This window comes from Stegostoma tigrinum, unplaced genomic scaffold (assembly GCF_030684315.1).
Source record: "Stegostoma tigrinum isolate sSteTig4 unplaced genomic scaffold, sSteTig4.hap1 scaffold_216, whole genome shotgun sequence".
Taxonomy (NCBI): Eukaryota; Metazoa; Chordata; class Chondrichthyes; order Orectolobiformes; family Stegostomatidae; genus Stegostoma; species Stegostoma tigrinum.
The window spans coordinates 114,220-137,458 of NW_026728153.1; the positions used below are offsets into that span (position 1 = coordinate 114,220).

General features: G+C 47.3%; 1 long non-coding RNA gene across 1 annotated transcript in view; it reads right to left on the reverse strand.

Moving 5' to 3' along the window:
* The window catches only part of LOC132207938 (uncharacterized), a 159,343-nt gene that overhangs the window by 105,641 nt on the left and 30,463 nt on the right, over positions 1-23,239 (reverse strand). The window contains exons 3-4 of the long non-coding RNA XR_009444026.1: positions 21,435-21,494; positions 19,760-19,924 (exon numbers count right to left, since the gene is read on the reverse strand). This is a non-coding gene — a long non-coding RNA (uncharacterized LOC132207938). The remainder of the gene's footprint in view (positions 1-19,759; positions 19,925-21,434; positions 21,495-23,239) is intronic.

A 23,239-nucleotide genomic window follows, 5' to 3' on the forward strand; every position in this document is an offset into this window, starting at 1 on the left:
GCATCCCATGTCCCACAGTAACTGCATCACATTTCCATCAGTCACTACATCTCATTTCACTAATTCACTACATCTCATTTCACTAATTCACTGCATCCCATTTCACGCAGTCACTGCATCCCATTTCCCTCAGTCACAGCATCTCATTTCACTCGGTCACTGCATCCCATTTCCCTCAGTCATTGCATCCCAATTCTCTCAGTCACTGCATCCCATGTCCGTGTGACACTGCATCCCATGTCCGTGTGTCACTGCATCCCATGTCCCTCAGACAGTGCATCTCATTTCCCTCAGTCACTGCATCCCATTTCCCTCAGTCACTGCATCCCATGTCCCTCAGTCACTGCATCCCATGTCCCTCAGTCACTGCATCCCATTTCACTCTGTCACTGCATCTCATTTTCGTCAGTTACTGCATCATACTTCCATCAAACAAGGCATCTCATTTCACTCAGTCACTGCATCGCATTTCCCTCAGGTCACTGCGTCCCATTTCACTCAGTCACTGCATCCCATTTCCCTCAGTCACTGCGTCCCATTTCACTCAGTGATGCGTCCAATTTCAGTCAGTGACTGCAACACATTTCGCTCAGAGACTGCATCCCATTTCACTCAGAGACTGCATCCCATTTCACTCAGAGACTGCATCCCATTTCACTCAGTCACTGCATCACATTTCCCTCAGCCACTGCATCCCATTTCACTCAGTGACTGCATCACAGTTCACTCAGTGACTGCATCACAGTTCACTCAGTGACTGCATCACAGTTCACTCAGTGACTGAATCGCAGTACACTCAGTGAGTGCATCATATTTCACTGAGTGACGGAATCACATTTCACTCAGTGACTGAATCACATTTCACTGAGTCACTGCATCCCATTTCCCACCGTCACAGCATCTCCTTTCCCACAGTCTCTGTATCTCATTTCAATCAGTGATTGCATCCTCCTTCCCAAAAATAGCGCATCCCATTTTGCTCAGTCACTGCATCTCATTTCACTCGGTCACTGCATCCCATTTCCCTTAGTCACTGCATCCCATTTCGCTCAGTCACTGCATCTCATTTCCGTCAGTTACTGCATCATATTTCCATCAAACAATGCATCTCATTTCACTCAGTCACGGCATCCCAATTCCCTCAGGTCACTGCATCCCATGTCCATGTGTCACTGCACCCCATGTCCCTCATTCACTGCATCCCATTTCCCTCAGTCACTGCATCCCATTTTCCTCAGTCACTGCATCGCACTTCCCTCAGTCAGTGCATCCCATTTCACTCAGTCACTGCAACCCATTTCACTCGTCACTGCCACCCATTTCGCTCAGTCACTGCATCCCATTTCCGTCAGTCACTCCATCCCATTTCCTTCAGTCGCAGCATTCCATTTCCCACAGACACTGCATTTCCTTTCCTTAAGTCACTGCATCCCATTTCACTCAGTCACTGCACCCCAAGCCCGCTCGGGCACTGCATCCCTATTAACTCAGTCACTCCTTCCCAGTACCTCAGTCACTGCATCGCATTTCACTCAGTCACTGCATCTCATTTCACTCAGTCACTGCATCTCATTTCACTCAGTCACTGCATCCCATTTCACTCAGCCACTGCATCCCATTTCACTCAGCCACTGCATCACAGTTCACACAGTGACTGAATCACAGTTCACTCAGTGACGGAATCACCTTTCACTCAGTGAGTGAATCACATTTCACTGAGTCACTGCGTCCCATTTCACGCAGTCACTGCATCCCATTTCACGCAGTCACTGCATCCCATTGCACTCAGTCACTGCATCCCATTACACTCAGTCACTGCATCCCATTACACTCAGTCACTGCATCCCATTACACTCAGTCACTGCATCACATTTCACTCAGTCACTGCATCACATTTCACTCAGTCACTGCATCACATTTCACTCAGTCACTGCATCACATTTCACTCAGTCACTGCATCACATTTCACTCAGTCACTGCATCCCAATTCACTCCATCACTGCATCTCCCTCACCTCAGTCACCGCATCCCATTTCGATCAGTCACTGCATCCCATTTCCACCAGTTACTGCATCCCATTTCACTCAGCCACTGCATCCCATTTCACTAAGACAGTGCATCCCATTTCTCTCAGCCACTGTATCCCATTTCCCTCAGTCACTGTACTCCAAGCCAGCTCGGTCACTGCATCCCTATTAACTCAGTCACTGCATCCCATTTCACTCAGTCACTGCATCGCTTTTCACTCTGTCACCGCATCTCATTTCCGTCAGTTACTGCATCATATTTCCATCAAACAAGGCATCTCATTTCACTCAGTCACTGCATCGCATTTCACTCTGCCAGTGCTTCCCATTTCACTTAGTCACTGCATCCCATTTCCGTCAGTCACTGCATCCCATTTCCATCAGTCACTCCTTCCCAGTACCTCAGTCACTGCATCCTATTTCCCTCAATTACTGCATCACATTGCACTCAGGCACTGTATCCCATTTCCCTCAGTCACTGCACCCCAAGCCCGCTCGGGCACTGCATCACTATTCACTCAGTCACTGCATCCCATGTACCACAGTAACTGCATCCCATTTCCCTCAGTCACAGCATCTCATTTCACTCGGTCACTGCATCCCATTTCCCTCAGTCATTGCATCCCAATTCTCTCAGTCACTGCATCCCATGTCCGTGTGACAGTGCATCCCATGTCCGTGTGTCACTGCATCCCATGTCCCTCAGTCACTGCATCACATGTCCCTCAGTCACTGCATCACATGTCCCTCAGACACTGCATCTCATTTCCCTCAGTCACTGCATCCAATGTCCCTCAGTCACTGCATCCCATGTCCCTCAGTCACTGCATCCCATGTCCCTCAGTCACTGCATCCCATTTCACTCTGTCACTGCATCTCATTTCCGTCAGTTACTGCATCATACTTCCATCAAACAAGGCATCTCATTTCACTGAGTCACTGCATCGCATTTCACTAAGTCAGTGCTTCCCATTTCACTCAGTCACTGCATCCCATTTCCCTCGGTCACTGCGTCCCATTTCACTCAGTGATGCGTCCAATTTCAGTCAGTGACTGCAACACATTTCGCTCAGAGACTGCATCCCATTTCACTCAGTGACTGCAACACATTTCGCTCAGAGACTGCATCCCATTTCACTCAGAGACTGCATCCCATTTCACTCAGAGACTGCATCCCATTTCACTCAGAGACTGCATCCCATTTCACTCAGTCACTGCATCACATTTCACTCAGTGACTGCAACACATTTCGCTCAGAGACTGCTTCCCATTTCACTCAGAGACTGCATCCCATTTCCCATAGTCACTGCATCCCATGTCCCTCAGTCACTGCATCCCATTTTACTCAATCACTGCATCCCATTTCACTCAGTCACTGCATCCCAATTCACTCCATCACTGCATCTCCCTCACCTCAGTCACCGCATCCCATTTCGATCAGTCACTGCATCCCATTTCCACCAGTTACTGCATCCCATTTCCACCAGTTACTGCATCCCATTTCACTCAGCCACTGCATCCCATTTCACTAAGACAGTGCATCCCATTTCTCTCAGCCACTGTATCCCATTTCCCTCAGTCACTGTACTCCATGCCGGCTCGGGCACTGCATCCCTATTAACTCAGTCACTGCATCGCTTTTCACTCAGTCACTGCATCTCATTTCCGTCAGTTACTGCATCATATTTCCATCAAACAAGGCATCCCATTTCACGTAGTCACTGCATCCCAATTCCGTCAGTCACTGCATCCCATTTCCCTCAGTCACTCCTTCCCAGTACCTCATTCACTGCATCCTATTTCCCTCAATTACTGCATCACATTGCACTCAGGCACTGTATCCCATTTCCCTCAGTCACTGCACCCCAAGCCTGCTCGGGCATTGCATCACTATTCACTCAGTCACTGCATCCCATGTCCCACAGTAACTGCATCACATTTCCATCAGTCACTACATCTCATTTCACTAATTCACTACATCTCATTTCACTAATTCACTGCATCCCATTTCACGCAGTCACTGCATCCCATTTCCCTCAGTCACAGCATCTCATTTCACTCGGTCACTGCATCCCATTTCCCTCAGTCATTGCATCCCAATTCTCTCAGTCACTGCATCCCATGTCCGTGTGACAGTGCATCCCATGTCCGTGTGTCACTGCATCCCATGTCCCTCAGTCACTGCATCACATGTCCCTCAGACACTGCATCTCATTTCACTCAGTCACTGCATCCCATTTCCCTCAGTCACTGCATCCCATGTCCCTCAGTCACTGCATCCCATGTCCCTCAGTCACTGCATCCCATGTCCCTCAGTCACTGCATCTCATTTCCGTCAGTTACTGCATCATATTTCCATCAAACAAGGCATCTCATTTCACTGAGTCACTGCATCGCATTTCACTCAGTCAGTGCTTCCCATTTCCCTCAGTCACTGCATCCCATTTCCCTCAGTCACTGCGTCCCATTTCACTCAGTGACTGCAACACATTTCGCTCAGAGACTGCATCCCATTTCACTCAGTGACTGCAACACATTTCGCTCAGAGACTGCATCCCATTTCACTCAGAGACTGCATCCCATTTCACTAAGTCACTGCATCCCATGTCCCTCAGTCACTGCATCCCATGTCCCTCAGTCACTGCATCCCATTTTACTCAATCACTGCATCCCATTTCACTCAGTCACTGTATCCCATTTCCCTCAGTCACTGCATCTCCTTCACCACAGTCACTGCATCCCATTTCACGCAGCCACTGCATCACATTTCACTCAGTCACTGCATTGTATTTTACTCAGTCACTGCATCCCAATTCACTCAATCACTGCATCTCCTTCACCATAGTCACTGCATCCCATTTCCATCACTCACTGTTTCCCTTATCTCACATACGCTGCATTCAATTTCCCACACTCACTGCATCCCATTTCCAAAAGTCACTGCATCTCCTTTCCCTCAGTCTCTACGTCTCATTTCAATCAGTGATTGCATCCTATTTCCCAAAAATAATGCATCCCATTTCGCTCAGTCACTGCATCTCATTTCACTCGGTCACTGCATCCCATTTCCCTCAGTCACGGCATCCCATTTTCCTCAGTCACTGCATCGCACTTCCCTCAGTCAGTGCATCCCATTTCACTCAGTCACTGCAACCCATTTCACTCGTCACTGCCACCCATTTCGCTCAGTCACTGCATCCCATTTCCGTCAGTCACTCCATCCCATTTCCCTCAGTCGCAGCATTCCATTTCCCACAGACACTGCATTTCCTTTCCTTAAGTCACTGCATCCCATTTCACTCAGTCACTGCACCCCAAGCCCGCTCGGGCACTGCATCCCCATTAACTCAGTCACTCCTTCCCAGTACCTCAGTCACTGCATCGCATTTCAGTCAGTCACTGCATCTCATTTCACTCAGTCACTGCATCTCATTTCACTCAGTCACTGCATCTCATTTCACTCAGTCACTGCATCTCATTTCACTCAGTCACTGCATCTCATTTCACTCAGTCACTGCATCCCATTTCACTCAGCCACTGCATCCCATTTCACTCAGTGACTGCATCACAGTTCACACAGTGACTGAATCACAGTTCACTCAGTGACTGAATCACAGTACACTCAGTGAGTGCATCATATTTCACTCAGTGACGGAATCACCTTTCACTCAGTGAGTGAATCACATTTCACTGAGTCACTGCGTCCCATTTCACGCAGTCACTGCGTCCCATTTCACGCAGTCACTGCATCCCATTTCACGCAGTCACTGCATCCCATTTCACGCAGTCACTGCATCCCATTGCACTCAGTCACTGCATCCCATTGCACTCAGTCACTGCATCCCATTGCACTCAGTCACTGCATCCCATTGCACTCAGTCACTGCATCCCATTACACTCAGTCACTGCATCCCATTACACTCAGTCACTGCATCACATTTCACTCAGTCACTGCATCACATTTCACTCAGTCACTGCATCCCAATTCACTCCATCACTGCATCTTCCTCACCTCAGTCACCGCATCCCATTTCGATCAGTCACTGCATCCCATTTCCACCAGTCACTGCATCCCATTTCACTCAGTCACTGCATCCCATTTCACTCAGTCACTGCATCCCATTTCCACCAGTCACTGCATCCCATTTCACTCAGTCACTGCATCGCATTTCACTCTGTCAGTGCTTCCCATTTCACTTAGTCACTGCATCCCATTTCACACAGTCACTGCATCCCATTTCCCTCAGTCACTCCTTCCCAGTACCTCAGTCACTGCATCCTATTTCCCTCAATTACTGCATCACATTGCACTCAGGCACTGTATCCCATTTCCCTCAGTCACTGCACCCCAAGCCCGCTCGGGCGCTGCATCACTATTCACTCAGTCACTGCATCCCATGTCCCACAGTAACTGCATCACATTTCCATCAGTCACTACATCTCATTTCACTAATTCACTGCATCCCATTTCACGCAGTCACTGCATCCCATTTCCCTCAGTCACAGCATCTCATTTCACTCGGTCACTGCATCCCATTTGCCTCAGTCATTGCATCCCAATTCTCTCAGTCACTGCATCCCATGTCCGTGTGACAGTGCATCCCATGTCCGTGTGTCACTGCATCCCATGTCCCTCAGTCACTGCATCACATGTGCCTCAGACACTGCATCCCATTTCACTCAGTCACTGCATCCCATTTCACTCAGTCACTGCATCCCATTTCCCTCAGTCACTGCATCTCATTTCATTCAGGCACTGTATCCCATCTCCCTCACTCACTGCACCACAAGTCCGCTCGGGCACTGCATCCCCATGAACTCAGTCACTCATTCCCACTACCTCAGTCACTGCATCCCATTTCGCTCAGGTACTGCATCACATTTCCATCAGACACTGCAGCTCATGTCACTCTGTCACTGCATCCCATTTCCCTCAGTCACTGCATCCCATTTCCCTCAGTCACTGCATCCCATTTCACTCAGTCACTGCATCACATTTCCCTCAGCCACTGCATCCCATTTCACTCAGTGACTGCATCACAGTTCACCCAGTGACTGCATCACAGTTCACTCAGTGACTGCATCACAGTTCACTCAGACACTGAATCACAGTACACTCAGTGAGTGCATCATATTTCACTCAGTGAGTGCATCATATTTCACTCAGTGACGGAATCACATTTCACTCAGTGACTGAATAACATTTCACTGAGTCACTGCATCCCATTTCACACAGTCACTGCATCCCATTTCCCACCATCACAGCATCTTCTTTCCCACAGTCTCTGCATCTCATTTCAATCAGTGATTGCATCCTACTTCACAAAAATAGTGCATCCCATTTTGCTCAGTCACTGCATCTCATTTCACTCGGTCACTGCATCCCATTTCCCTCAGTCACTGCACCCCAAGCCCGCACGGGCACTGATTCCCTATTAACTCAGTCACTCCTTCCCAGTACCTCTGTCACTGCATCACATTTCCATCAGACAGTGCATCTCCTTTCACTCAGTCACTGCATCCCATGTCCCTCACTCACTGCATCCCATTTCACTAAGACAGTGCGTCTCATTTCTCTCAGCCACTGTATCCCATTTCCCTCAGTCACTGTACCCCAAGCCCGTTCGGGCACTGTATCCCTATTAACTCAGTCACTCCTTCCCAGGACCTCAGCCACTGCATCCCATGTCCCACAGTAACTGCATCGCAATTCCATCAGGCACTGCAGCTCATGTCACTCTGTCACTGCATTCAATTTCCATCAGTCACTGCATCCCATTTCACTCAGACACTGCATCCCATCTCACTCAGACACTGCATCCCATCTCACTCAGACACTGCATCCCATCTCACTCAGACACTGTATCCCATCTCACTCAGACACTGTATCCCATCTCACTCAGACACTGCATCCCATCTCACTCAGACACTGCATCCCATCTCACACAGCCACTGCATCCCATTTCACTCAATGCTTCACTTTACACCGAGTCAGAGCATCCCATTACCATCCGTCACCGCGTCCCATTTCCTCATCACTGCATCTCCTTTCCACAGTCACTGCATCCCATTTCACTCAGTCACTGCATCCCATTTCACACAGTCACTGCATCTCCTTTCCATCAGTCACTGCGTCCCATTTCACTCAGTCACTGTGTCCCATTTCCCATAGTCACTGCATCCCAATTACCAGTCACTGCATCCCATTTCCCTCAGTCACTGCATCACATTTCCCTCAGTCACTGCATCACATTCCTCTCAATCACTGCATCCCATTGTCCTCAGTCACTGCATCCCATTGTCCTCATTCACTGCATCCGATTCCCCTCAGTCACTGCATCCCATTTCACTCAGTCACTGCATCCCATTACCCTCAGTCACTGCATCCCATTACCCTCAGTCACTGCATCCCATTACCTGCAGTCGCAGGATCCCATTTCCAACAGACACTGCATCCCATTTCCGTCAGTCACTGAATACCATTTCCATCAGTCACTGCATCCCAGTTCACTCAGTCTCGGCATCTCATTTCCCTCAGTTACTGCATCCCATTTCCCTCAGTCACTGCATCCCATTTCCTCAGTCACTGCATCTCCTTTCCACAGTCACGGCAATCCCATTTCACTCAGTCACTGCATCCGACGTCCCTCATTCACTGCATCCCACGTCCCTCAGTCACTGCATCCCATTTCAGTCAGTCACTGCATCCCATTTCCCTCAGTCACTGCATCCCATTTCCCTCAGTCACTGCATCCCATTTCCCTCAGTCACTGCATCCCATTTCCCTCAGTCACTGCATCCCATTTCACTCAGTCACTGCATCACATTTCCCTCAGTCACTGCATCCCATTTCACTCAGTCACTGCATCCCATTTCCCTCAGCCACTGCATCCCATTTCACTCAGACACTTCATCCCATTTCCCTAAGTCACTGCATCCCATTTCACTCAGTGATGCATCCCATTTCACTCAGTGATGCATCCCATTTCACTCAGTCACTACATCCCATTTCCCGCAGACACTGCATCCCATTTCACTCAGTGATGCATCCCATTTGAAGCAGTCACTGCATCCCATTTCACGCAGTCACTGCACCGCATTTCACGCAGTCACTGCACTGCATTTCACGCAGACACTGCATCCCATTTCACTCAATCACTGCATCTCCTTCACCATAGTCACTGCATCCCATTTTCATCACTCACTGTTCCCCGTATCTCACACACGCTGCATTCAATTTCCCACACTCACTGCATCCCATTTCCCACAGTCACAGCATCTCCTTTCCCACAGTCTCTGGATCGCATTTCACTCAGTGATTGCATCCTACTTCCCAAAAATACTGAATCTCTTTTCCCTCAGTCACTGCATCTCATTTCACTCAGTCCCTGCATCTCATATCCCTCAGTCACTGCATCCCATTCCACTCAGTGACTGCAACACATTTCACTCAGTGACTGCATCTCATTTCACTCAGTCCCTGCATCTCATATCCCTCAGTCACTGCATCCCATTCAACTCAGTGATGCATCACATTTCACTCAGTGACTACAACAGATTTCACTCAGTGACTGCAGCCCATTTCTCTCAGTCACTGCAGCCCATTTCTCTCAGTCACTGCAGCCCATTTCAATCAGTAATGCATCCCATTTCACTCAGTGACTGCAACACATTTCACTCAGTGATTGCATCCCATTTCACTCAGTGACTGCAACACCTTTCACTCAGTCACTGCAGCCCATTTCTCTCAGTCACTGCAGCCCACTTCTCTCAGTCACTGCAGCCCACTTCTCTCAGTCACTGCAGCCCATTTCAATCAGCAATGCATCCCATTTCACTCAGTGACTGCAACACATTTCACTCAGTGATTGCATCCCATTTCACTCAGTCACTGCATCCCATTTCACTCAGGCACTGCATCCCATTTCACTCAGGCACTGCATCCCATTTCCCTCAGTCAAAGCGTCCCAATTCCCTCAGTCAAAGCGTCCCATTTCCCTCAGTCAAAGCGTCCCATTTCCCTCAGTCAAAGCGTCCCATTTCACTCAGTCACTGCATCTCATGTCCCTCAGTCACTGCATCCCATTTCACTCAGTCACTGGATCACATTTCACTCAGACACTGCATCACATTTCACACAGTCACTGCATCCCATTTCACTCAGTCACTGCATCACCTTCACCATAGTCAATGCATTCCATTTCCATCAGTCACTGTTTCCCGTATCTCACAGGCGCTGAATTCAATTTCCCACACTCACTGCATCCCATTTCCCATAGTCAGAGCATCTCCTTTCCTTCAGTCTCTGCATCGCATTTCACTCAGTCAGTGCTTCCCATGTCACTCAGTCACTGCATCCCATGTCACTCAGTCACTGCATCCCATTTCACTCAGTCACTGCATCCCATTTCCCTCAGTCACTGCATCTCATTTCACTAAGGCACTGTATCCCATCTCCCTCACTCACTGCACCGCAAGTCCGCTCGGGCACTGCATCCCCATGAACTCAGTCACTCATTCCCACTACCTCAGTCACTGCATCCCATTTCCCTCAGGTACTGCATCACATTTCCATCAGACACTGCAGCTCATGTCACTCTGTCACTGCATGCCATTTCCCTCAGCCACTGCATCACAGTTCACTCAGTGACTGCATCACAGTTCACTCAGTGACTGCATCACAGTTCACTCAGTGACTGCATCACAGTACACTCAGTGAGTGATTCATATTTCACTCAGTGACGGAATCACATTTCACTCAGTGACTGAATCACATTTCACTGAGTCACTGCATCCCATTTCACACAGTCACTGCATCCCATTTCCCATCGTCACAGCATCTCCTTTCCCAGAGTCTCTGCATCTCATTTCAATTAGTGATTGCATCCTACTTCCCAAAAATAGTGCATCCCATTTCGCTCAGTCACTGCATCTCATTTCACTCGGTCACTGCATCCCATTTCCCTCAGTCACTGCATCCCACGTCCCACAGTCACTGCATCCCACGTCCCACAGTCACTGCATCCCACGTCCCACAGTCACTGCATCCCACGTCCCACAGTCACTGCATCCCATTCCACTCAGTCACAGCATCCGATTTCACTCAGTCAGTGCGTCACATTTCACTCAGGCACTGTATCCCATTTCCCTAAGTCACTGCACCCCAAGCCCGCACGGGCACTGCATCCCTATTAACTCAGTCACTCCTTCCCAGTACCTCAGTCACTGCATCGCATTTCACTCAGTCACTACATCCCATCACCCTCAGTCGCAGCATCCCATTTCCCACAGACACTGCATTTCCTTTCCCTAAGTCAGTGCATCTCATTTCCACCAGTCACTGCATCCCATTTCACACAGCCACTGCATCCCATTTCACACAGCCACGGCATCCCATTTCACTCAAAGCTTCACTTTACACTCAGTCAGAGCATCCCATTTCCATCCGTCACCGCGTCCCATTTCCTCAGTCACTGCTTCTCCTTTCCACAGTCACGGCAATCCCATTTCACTCAGTCACTGCATCCCATTTCAATCAGTCACTGCATCTCCTTTCCATCAGTCACTGCGTCCCATTTCACTCAGTCACTGCATCCCATTTCCCTCAGTCACTGCATCACATTCCCCTCAGTCACTGCATCACATTCCCCTCAGTCACTGCATCCCATTTCACTCAGTCACTGCATCCCATTTCACTCAGTCACTGCATCCCATTTCACTCAGTCACTGCATCCCATTTCACTCAGTCACTGCATCCCATTTCACTCAGTCACTGCATCCCATTACCCTCAGTCACTGCATCACATTTCAATCAGTCACTGCATCCCATTTCACTCAGTCACTGCATCCCATTACCCTCAGTCACTGCATCCCATTACCCTCAGTCACTGCATCCCATTACCTTCAGTCGCAGGATCCCATTTCCAACAGACACTGGATACCATTTCCTTCAGTCACTGCATCCCAGTTCACTCAGTCTCGGCATCTCATTTCCCTCAGTCACTGCATCCCATTTCCCTCAGTCACTGCATCCCATGTCCCTCAGTCACTGCATCCCACGTCCCTCAGTCACTGCATCCCACGTCCCTCAGTCACTGCATCCCACGTCCCTCAGTCACTGCATCCCACGTCCCTCAGTCACTGCATCCCATTTCCCTCAGTCAGTGCATCCCATGTCCCTCAGTCACTGCATCCCATGTCCCACAGTCACTGCATGTCATTTCACTCAATCACTGCATCCCATTTCACTCAGTCAGTGCGTCCCTTTTCGGTCAGGCACTGTCTCGCATTTCCCTCAGTCACTGCACCCCAAGCCCGCTCGGGCACTGATTCCCTATTAACTCAGTCACTCCTTCCCAGTACCTCTGTCACTGCATCCCATGTCCCTCAGTCACTGCATCCCATGTCTCTCAGTCACTGCATCTCATTTCACTCAGTCACTGCATCTCATTTCACTCAGTCACTGCATCCCATTCCACTCAGCCACTGCATCACAGTTCACTCAGTGACTGAATCATAGTTCACTCAGTGACTAAATCATAGTTCACTCAGTGACTGAATCACAGTTCACTCAGTCACTGCATCCCATTGTCCTCAGTCACTGCATCCCATTTCCATCAGTCAGTGCATCCCATTTCCATCAGTCAGTGCATCCCATTTCCATCAGTCAGTGCATCCCATTTCCCACAGTCACTGCATCTCCGTTCCTCAATCACTGCATGTCATTTCACTCAGTCTCTGCAGCCCATTTCACCTCAGTCACTGCATCCCATTACCATCAGTCACTGCATCCCAGTACGCTCAGTCACAGCATCCCATTTCCCTCAGACACTGCATCCCATTTCCCTCAGACACTGCATCTGATTTCCATCAGTCACTGCATCCCATTTCCCTCAGTCATTGCATCCCATTTCCCACAGTCATTGCCTCTCCTATCCCTCATTCACTGCATTCCATTAACCACAGTCACTGCATCGCGTTACCCTCAGTCACTGCATCCCATTTCCCACATTCACTGCATCTCCTTTCCCTCAGTCAATGCTTCACATTCCACTGAGTCACTGCATCCGATTCCACAGTGTCACAGCATCCCATTTCACTCAGTGACTGCAACCCATTACCCTCAGTCACTGCATCCCATTTCCATCAGTCTTGGCATCCCATTAACTTCAGTCGCAGGATCCCATTTCAAACAGACACTGCATCCCATTTCCCTCAGTCACTGCATCCCATTTCCCTCAGTCACTGCATCCCATTTCCATCAGTCTTGGCATCTCATTTCCCTCAGTCACTGCATCCCATTTCCCTCAGTCACTGCAGCCCATTTCCCTCAGTCACTGCATCGCATTTCACTCAGTCACTGCATCACATTTCACTCAGTCACTGCATCACATTTCACTCAATCACTGCATCCCATGTCCCACATTCACTGCATCCCATTTCCATCAGCCACTGTTTCCCCTATCTCTCAGACGCTGTATTCAATTTCCCACACTCACTGCATGCATTCCCCTCAGTCACTGCATCCCATGTCCCTCAGTCACTGCATCCCATGTCCCTCAGTCACTGCATCCCATGTCCCTCAGTCACTGCATCCCATTGTCCTCAGTCACTGCATCCCATTTCACTCAGTCACTGCATCCCATTTCACTCAGTCACTGCATCCCATTTCACTCACTGACTGCATCCCATTTCCCTCAGTCACTGCATCCCATTTCCCTCAGTCACTGCATCCCATTTCCAACAGTCACTGCATCCCATTTCACTCAGTCACTGCATCGCATTTCACTCAGTCACTGCATCCCCCTTCACTCAGTGACTGCAACACATTTCACTCAGTGACTGCAACACATTTCACTCACTGACTGCATCCCATTTCCCTCAGTCACTGCATCTCATTTCACTCAGTCACTGCATCACATTTCACTCAGTCACTGCATCACATTTCACTCAATCACTGCATCCCATGTCCCACACTCACTGCGTCCCATTCCCCTCAGTCACAGCATCCCATTACCCTGAGTCACAGTATGCCATTTCCCACAGTCACTGCATCTCCTTTCCCTCTGTCACTGCATCCCACGTCCCTCAGTCACTGCATCCCATTTCCCTCAGTCACTGCATCCCATGTCCCTCAGTCACTGCATCCCATGTCCCTCAGTCACTCCTACCCAGTACCTCAGTCACTGCATCGCATTTCCCTCAGTTACTGCGTCACATTTCCATCAGACACTGCAGCTCATGTCACTCTGTCACTGCATCCCATGTCCCTCAGTCACTGCATCCCATTTCCCTCAGTCACTGCATCCCATGTCCCTCAGTCACTGCATCCCATGTCCCTCAGTCACTGCATCCCATGTCCCTCAGACACTGCATTTCATTTCACTCATTCACTGCATCCCATTTCACGCAGTCACTGCATCCCATTCCACTCAGTCACTGCATCCGATTTCACTCAGTCAGTGCGTCACATTTCACTCAGGCACTGTATCCCATTTCCCTAAGTCACTGCACCCCAAGCCCGCACGGGCACTGCCTCACTATTAACTCAGTCACTCCTTCCCAGTACCTCAGTCACTGCATCGCATTTCACTCAGTCACTGCATCCCATTTCACTCAGTCACTGCATCCATTTCCGTCAGTCACTGCATCCCATCAGCCTCAGTCGCAGCATCCCATTTCCCACAGACACTGCATTTCCTTTCCCTAAGTCAGTGCATCTCATTTCCACCAGTCACTGCATCCCATTTCACACAGCCACTGCATCCCATTTCACACAGCCACTGCATCCCATTTCACTCAATGCTTCACTTTACACTCAGTCAGAGCATCCCATTTCCATCCGTCACCGCGTCCCATTTCCTCAGTCACTGCATCTCCTTTCCACAGTCACGGCAATCCCATTTCGATCAGTCACTGCATCCCATTTCAATCAGTCACTGCATCTCCTTTCCATCAGTCACTGCGTCCCAATTCCCAGTCACTGCGTCCCATTTCCCTCAGTCAGTGCATCACATTTCCCTCAGTCACTGCATTCCATTCCCCTCAGTCACTGCATCCCATTCCCCTCAGTCACTGCATCCCATTGCCCTCAGTCACTGCATCCCATTGCCCTCAGTCGCTGCATCCCATTGCCCTCAGTCGCTGCATCCCATTGCCCTCAGTCGCTGCATCCCATTGCCCTCAGTCGCTGCATCCCATTGTCCTCAGTCGCTGCATCCCATTGTCCTCAGTCACTGCATCCCATTGTCCTCAGTCACTGCATCCCATTGCCCTCAGTCACTGCATCCCATTGCCCTCAGTCACTGCATCCCATTGTCCACCCTAAGGAAGACAAACCCACGTAACATATCTAGTGACTTAAAACAGACTCTATTGTTGCCCAAGGTGGAGAGCTGGATGAACACAGCATGTCAAGCAGCATCAGAGAAGCAAGAAAGCTGATGTTTCGGAACGAGACCCTACTTCAGAAAATTGGCGCTGGAGAATCTGAGACAACAAGGTGTAGAGCCGGATGATACTGCTTGGCCTGCTGTGTTCATCCAGCTTTACACCTTCTTATCTCAGATTCTCCAGCATCTGCAGTTCCTCCTACCTCTATTGTTGCCCTTTCACTTTCCTGAACGAATATGAGCCAGTAGTTTTGTTTAGGCTCGTGTAATCTTACGCTTATTGGCCTGTACAAAATCCTGAATTAATTTTGATCGACTGACGGGAGGAGAGATGAATTTTTTAGAAATTTTTGTTTTCTACCAATTTGCAGAGGGCATCGTGGGCGATTGAAGGACAGTGTTATTATCCTCCAGGTCTGCGGACTGCATCATTACCAACTTGCCCATTTGCATATACATACAATATTCATTATGTACCAATGAAACATAATAAACCAATACTACGTACTAAAAACAACGCTCACATATCAATGGAAATTTAAATATTTATCATCGAGTTTGAAGAATTGAATTCAATGATACAAAGCAAAAACCAGTGAAGATGAGTGCAGTTGGTCAGCACTTTTGCCACTAAGTGGAGGATGGCAGTTTGAGGCCACCCAGGAACAAGCACGCTCTGTCTAACTCCAAGTGCAGCACGGTGGCTCAGTGGTTAGCACTGCTGACTCACAGCGCCAGGGACCCAGGTTCGATCCCACCGTTGGGCGATTTTCTGTGCGGAGTTTGTACATTCTGCCCATGCCTGCATGGGTTCCTGCTGGGTGCTCTGGTTTCCTCCCACAGTCCAAAGATGTGCAGGTTCGGTGTATGGGCCATGCCAAACTTGCCCATTGTGTTTAGGGATGTGTAGATTAGGTGTGTTAGTCATGGGAAACGTACGGTTACTGAGGAAAGGGTCGGGGGATGAGTCAGGGTGAGATGCTCTTTGGAGCGTGGCCGTGGACTTCTTGGGTCAAAAGGGGCTTGTTTCCACACCGTAGGGATTCTATGATATGGAAATATCTTTTGAAGTGGACATTCATGGGTATGCTGTAACAGAGACCTTGAAATACTGCACAACAAATATTTGGAACTAGACTGTCAATTCAGACATAGCATCAAAAAAGGTCATGGAAGTTGTCACCGATATAAAGCAGGATTGATGAAAATCCAGCAGGAAATGGTGTCAAAATGCACAGTATCTTTTATTCATCTCCAGTTATTTTGTCCAAGGCACTGGATGCTGGCAGGATTGAAACATTTAAGAAATGCTTCACAAATCACATATAAGGACCTGCACATCTTTGAACAATGGGAGGAAACTGCAGCACCTGGCAGAAGCCCCTCGCAGACGCGGGGAGGACGTGTCAATTCCACACAGATAGTTACCCAAGACTGGAATCTCAATTGGCTCCCCAGTGCATGAGCAGCTCTAACCACTGAGCAACTACCTTGCCCAGAAGGGGTTTTATAAGCGCATACATTATTTCCATTAAGACAGATCCAATCCTCTATGTCCAATCAAAATAACATATTGTAGATATCATGACAACAATCATAAATGATTTTGAATAAGTAAATCAAAAAAATTGAAATAGTTTCCAAGCCGAAATACTAGATATGGTGCAGTTAAGATGAATAGCGCAACGACAAAAAGGTCATATTTTATGTGACGATCGGTAACACTTGAAAACTTGCAACAATTCGTCGCCAGTAGTGCTCTGAAGTGGCTTGATGGTGCACTCCTTCAGACACTGGAATGAAACTCCAAAGATCACAAATTCTCCTTCAATACCGTGTTGTAACAGTGAGTGCATCAACCTGAGTTTATGGGCCTGACTGGAAACCCACACAACATGCATAAACAAAAAAATAATCTAAGGTGACAGGAGAAAAAAATGTATGTATGCAACATCTTTGAAAAGCAATTATTTGTAGCGGCTGCAAGCCCATAAGGAATCTCGTTTCGCAGATTATATTCATTTGCACTGCAGGTCATGCCAGTCAGAATCAGTTTTCGTTTCATGACAGACAACTAAAATGTCCATTACAATGAACGTTGGTTGATCAGAAGATTTTAAGTAAGGACTATGTCTTGTGCGAGCTGACGGCATTAGGGGATGGAGAAGGTACATGCACTGCTGGCATCTTGACACCATTGAATGAGCAAGCGTGGACGCAAAGGTTGTAACAGGTAACAATTGTACAGGCAATATCTTTTGAGCTCCTTCCGAGCAGGCCTGTAATACTCTAAAGCTGTGCCAGACCCTCACTTCCTCCACCTTACGTACGCTGCCTTTTCTTTTTGACAAGAAGCACCTCTGTACCCGTCATCCAAGGCTCCTGAATCTTACCCCTTCTTATCTGTCTCAGAGGAACAAATTTACACATCACTCGCAACAACTGCTCCTTGAACAGCCTCCACATGTCTGCTGCGCCCTTTCTGTGGAACAATTGCTCCCAATCTGTACTTCCCAACTCCTGTCTGATAGCATCATAGTTTCCTTGACCCCAGTGAAATATCTTCCCCTGGTAACTGCTCCTTTCACTTTCCATGGCTATGGTAAATGTGAGGCTCTTGCGGTCACTGTCGCCAAAGTGTTCTCCCACCACGAGATCTGACACCTGTCCTGGCTCATCGCCGAGCACCAAATCCAAAATGGCCTCCCCCCTCGGCCTGTCCACATACTGAGTCAGGAAACCCTCCTGAACACACCTGACAAAAACGGCTCCATCCAAACCATCTGCACTGAGGAGGTTTCAATCTATATTGGGAAAGTTGAAGTCACCCATAACAACAACCCTGATACGTTTGCACTTTTCAACAATCTGCCGGCCAATGAGTTCTTCGATCTCCCAACCGCTATTTGGGGTCCGTAGAAAACCCCCAGTGAAGTGACTGCTGCCTTGCTGTTCCGAACGTCCACCCACACTGGCTCAGTCGACAAACCTTCCTTGGCAACCTCAGCCCATACCACCACAGTAGACAAGTCCTCAAAGGTTCTTTCAGCCGCCGTTATACTGTCCTTGACCAACAAAGCCACACCTCCCCCTCTTTTACCACCTTCCCAGACCTTAATGAAAGATCTAAACACGAGAACCTGCAACATCCATTCCTGACCCTCCTCTATCCATGCCTCCGAAATGGCCACAACATCGAAGTCCCAGGTACCTATCCAAGCTGCAACCTCACCTACATTATTCCGGATACTCCCGGCATTAAAGTCGTCACACTTCAATCCAGCTTGCTGTCTGCCAGCACACTCCTGTGACAGTGAGGTCCTGACCATGTCCTCCCTACGCTCATCCTCCTGTGTACTGGGACTACACCTCAGTTTCCCATCCCCCTTCTGAGCTAGTTTAAATCCAACCGAATGGCACTAGCCAATTTCCCACCCAGGATATTCGTGCCCCTCTCATTCAAGTGGAGACCGTCCTGTTTGCACAGGTCCCACCTTCCCCAGAACGAACCCCAATTGTCCATGTACCTGAAGCCCTCCCACCTGCACCATCCCTGCAGCCACGTCTTCAGCTGAAATCTCTCCCTGTTCTTTGCCTCGCTATCACGTGGTACGGGTGACAAACCAGAGATGACCACTCTGCTTGTTCTAGCTCTCGGCTTCCACCCTAGCTCCCTCAAATCCTGCCTGACATCCCTATCCCTCTTTCTACCTATGCCGTTGGTGCCTATGTATATCACAAATTGGGGCTGGTCAGCCTCTCCCCTCAGGACCCTAAACACACGATCCGAGACATCACAGACCCTGGCACCTGGTTGGCAACACACCAATCGTGAGTCTCTTTCGTTCCCGGCAAATCTTCTATCAGTCCCTCGAACTATTGAGTCCCCAATGACTATCACTCTCTTCCTATCCCCGCTCCCCTTCTGTGCAAGAGGGACAGACTCTGTGCCAGAGACCTGCACCCTACTGCATACCCCTGCTAAGTCGTCCCCGGAACAGTATCCAAAATGGTATAGTTGTTTTTCAGGGGAGCTACCGCAGGGGATTTCAGGGGAACGACCACAGGGGAAGGTTAGTCAAGCTACACCGGGTAAATGTGCATTTTTGGCTGAAGAAACATGTGTTTCAATGTGAGCTCATGGAAGAAGCCATGGAGTCAAAGCTAAACATTTCGACAATAAGACAACCATTCTTAAAAGCAGCATACAGCGTGAAAAAGAAATGAGCTGCTTTAATATCCACTTAAAATTTATGTGGAATATCAGATGGAATTTTCTTATTGACTCCATTGTGCAATCATGTCGAGCTAAAAATGTTAACTGCATTAATTAATACTAACCAGAAATGGACTTTGTTGTAAATGGTTTGACGGTTTTCTGTATCTGGAACATCCCTTTTCCTTCTCGAACGAAGATCGTACCAACCTATGGTACCAAACTGTGAGTCAAACGGATGGGACACGTAATCTTTAAATTTCTCATCAAAACAGTCTCATCGTATGGTTCTGTGCAATAAAACAGAAAGAATAAACATGTTTCCCACAATTTTGCTGATGTTTATGAACAGAATGCTCAAATTCAAAAAGTTTGGGCTGGCATGTCTGCTTCCTCCAGCCTGTTTAAACTGTTCCATTCAATGTGAAATTTGTGATAAGTTTCAGCACACAGGTCTATGTGATCTGCGCCACCACCTTCTATTAGTCATACATGCTTTCCCCCTCTTCCTGTAATACATTCCTTGAAGTGTTCAATGAGATTTTGATTTTAAATCTTATCGTCATATTCTTTTGATTCTCAAGCATCAATGAATCTGATGTTGCCGCCATTCCATGCAGTGCACAGCACGTCAAACAGGAGTCTTACTCTTGCCATGAGCACTGAGGTAGTATGGGGTCACAACTGTCTCATAGTTCAGAATGAAATTCTACATATAGGGCTATGAAGAGTCATGCAGTTAATTTTATTTGATATGCTATTTATTTTCTTCACAAATATGCTGGATTTAAAGTGATCTTCACCCTCATTTAAAATGAATTCAATATCCAACCATCTGTAAAACTAGCATATCCAAATTTTAATTTGAGTTCAGTGTTACACAAATATATGACTTTTTTAAAAATTATTTTCGAGTCAACATTAACATTTCATTCCCTGACAACGGGTGAACTTACTTTTAAACTCCAATTTTCCTTCGGTATTAATGGAGAGGTGAGCCTTTTTGCAAGCACCGAAAGGCTGCACCAGTTTATGCTAAAACTTACGGAACTGTAAGTTTCACAAATATGTTCCTATTAAACACTAATTCCTATTGAAGCAGTATGAAGCCAAATTCATTCAACTGGACAGCAAAAACGGTCAAGATTTTAAAAGCAAGCAACTATTTTGAAGTCACTCTTCGAACTAAATTCCATCTTGGTGTGTGAGAGTCCATAGGTTCCTCACTCTCAACGAACCATTCAACTGTCATGCAATTACTGAAACACACAGACAAAAAACATCAATGTTAACAGTCACTAAGATTTTGAGAGTGATTTGGAATTCGTACTCAATACCCCCTGGGGAAAATCTGTTCCAATCTGGATAGTACTCACTTATCACCATCCCACCTACCTTCCCTACCACCTCTTCCCCTCAAAGCTATTTGTTTCTGAGCTCCCTTCCACCCTCCATTTCTCAGGAAGGGTCCTGACCCAAAACCTCAACTTTCTCGAGCCTCTGATGCTGCCTGCCCTGCTGTGTTCCTCCAGCTCCACAATGTGTTATCTCAGACACCAACATTGGCAGTTCTTACTATCTGGATAACTCATTCTCACCTTGTCACAAGTGATTTATACTCATTATCTTTTCAGATGACGCATGTACATGTACATACATAAATATACATATTGCACTTTTATGCCTGAACCACTAACCCAGAGGATATTTTAAAAGAGTCTCTTCATATCTGCATGAAAGAGAAATCATCAAGGTCATAACTTTCATTTTAGGAATAACTCGAACATTCAAAGTACTCACAGTCAGTGTCCCATTTCCTTGACCAGTCAATTTGATGTGAATCTTTCTTCCAAGTGGAAACTATAACAGCAATTATATTTGAGAGTCAAACACTTCATTGCATCACCAATATTTCCTTGTCTGTTTGAAGCATAAGATAATGAAATAATCATGGACAGATTGGCCAACAGTGTAATTTAATGTGTGTTATGGCAACTCAAAATCACAACCATTGAAGTGATCTTTAAAAAGCTACTGTCATACAACAGAGCACTTTTTGAGATGCAGTGATGAACATACTTCCTGAGATGCAAATAATATATGCCAAATTAATTCCAAAGAATACCTTTACAATTAAAAAGAAGCTAAAAATCTCTTTACATTGCGAAGCTTGTCAGATTGCTATTAGTCAATGGAAATCGTTCAGAACAATTATTTATTCCCAGATGAAAAGGAAGTGTATACATTTCATGACAACAAAATGTGAGGCTGGATGAACACAGCAGGCCAAGCAGCATCTCAGGAGCACTTTTGTGCTCCTGAGATGCTGCTTGGCCTGCTGTGTTCATCCAGCCTCACATTTTGTTGTCTTGGATTCTCCAGCATCTGCAGTTCCCATCATCTCGTATACATTTCATTTCCACATCTTATCCAAGAGAGAAAAAAAAAAACACCTTCATGAATGCATTGTCAAACAAGAAGACTCACAAAAAAAGTCATTTGGCCCATTGAATATTCCTCCATCATTCGGTGAGATCATGGTTGATCTCATTACATGTATCATGACACAGCATTTCCACCAAACCCTCCTTATAGCTAATACATTCCGATTCAAGTAACATCCTGGTAAATCTCTGTTTCTGGGCCATGCCTTGTCTTTCTAAATATTTTTTCAGTCATCTACAAATTTAGCCACAGCACATGCACCGCTTTCCTCCAAGTCATTAATAAACAAGCACAAGAGTTTTGGTTCCTTCAGCGCGTTCCTTCATTTGGTTCCTTCATTTCTTACTGACAAGCCAACCCTGGCATCTCTGTCCATTTGTATCGGAGATAATGGGAACTGCAGATGCTTCAGAATCCAAGATAACAAAGTGTGGATCTGGATGAACACAGCAGGATGAACACACAGAAGTAGAAGGGTCTCGGCACAAAACGTCAGCTTTTACGCTCCTGAGATGCTGCTTGGCCTGCTGTGCTCATCCAGCTCCACACTTTCTTATCTCTGTCCATTTGCCTGTTCTTTCTATCGGACATGAGTCATTGGCTATTTCGTTCCCAACACTTATCCCCTAACAACCACCTCTCTGTGATACCCAGAGTGATGTATCTGTCAATTTCAATCTGCACCACAAACTCATTCACTTTGTTTCATACACTCCCTGCAATTCAATACAAGATCTTCAGTCTGGCATTTACAGCCACCCTTCTTATCTGCTGCAGCTGAAGTGAGACTCCTGACCATTTCCATACTTTTTGTCCTATTACTTGCTCTGGAAACTTTGCTGAGCACTTACCAGCTTCTAACTTTTTCCACAATTTTCCATGCAACTGAGCTCACCCACTCCACACTTTTTATTTTAACGCCCTAGCCCCAGGCCTAGCTCTGTATTTTGCAAGGATACTTGTCCCAATATGATTCTCGTCGAGCCTTTCACACCAGAACGACTCCCTCCTTCCCCATACCGATGCCAATGTCCCATGAATTCAAACACATTTCTGCCATGCCACCATTTGAACAATGTACATCTATAATTATGTTCACACCGTGCCAAATTGCTCAGATAATAATCCAGAGATTATAACCATTCTGGTTCTGCTTTCTC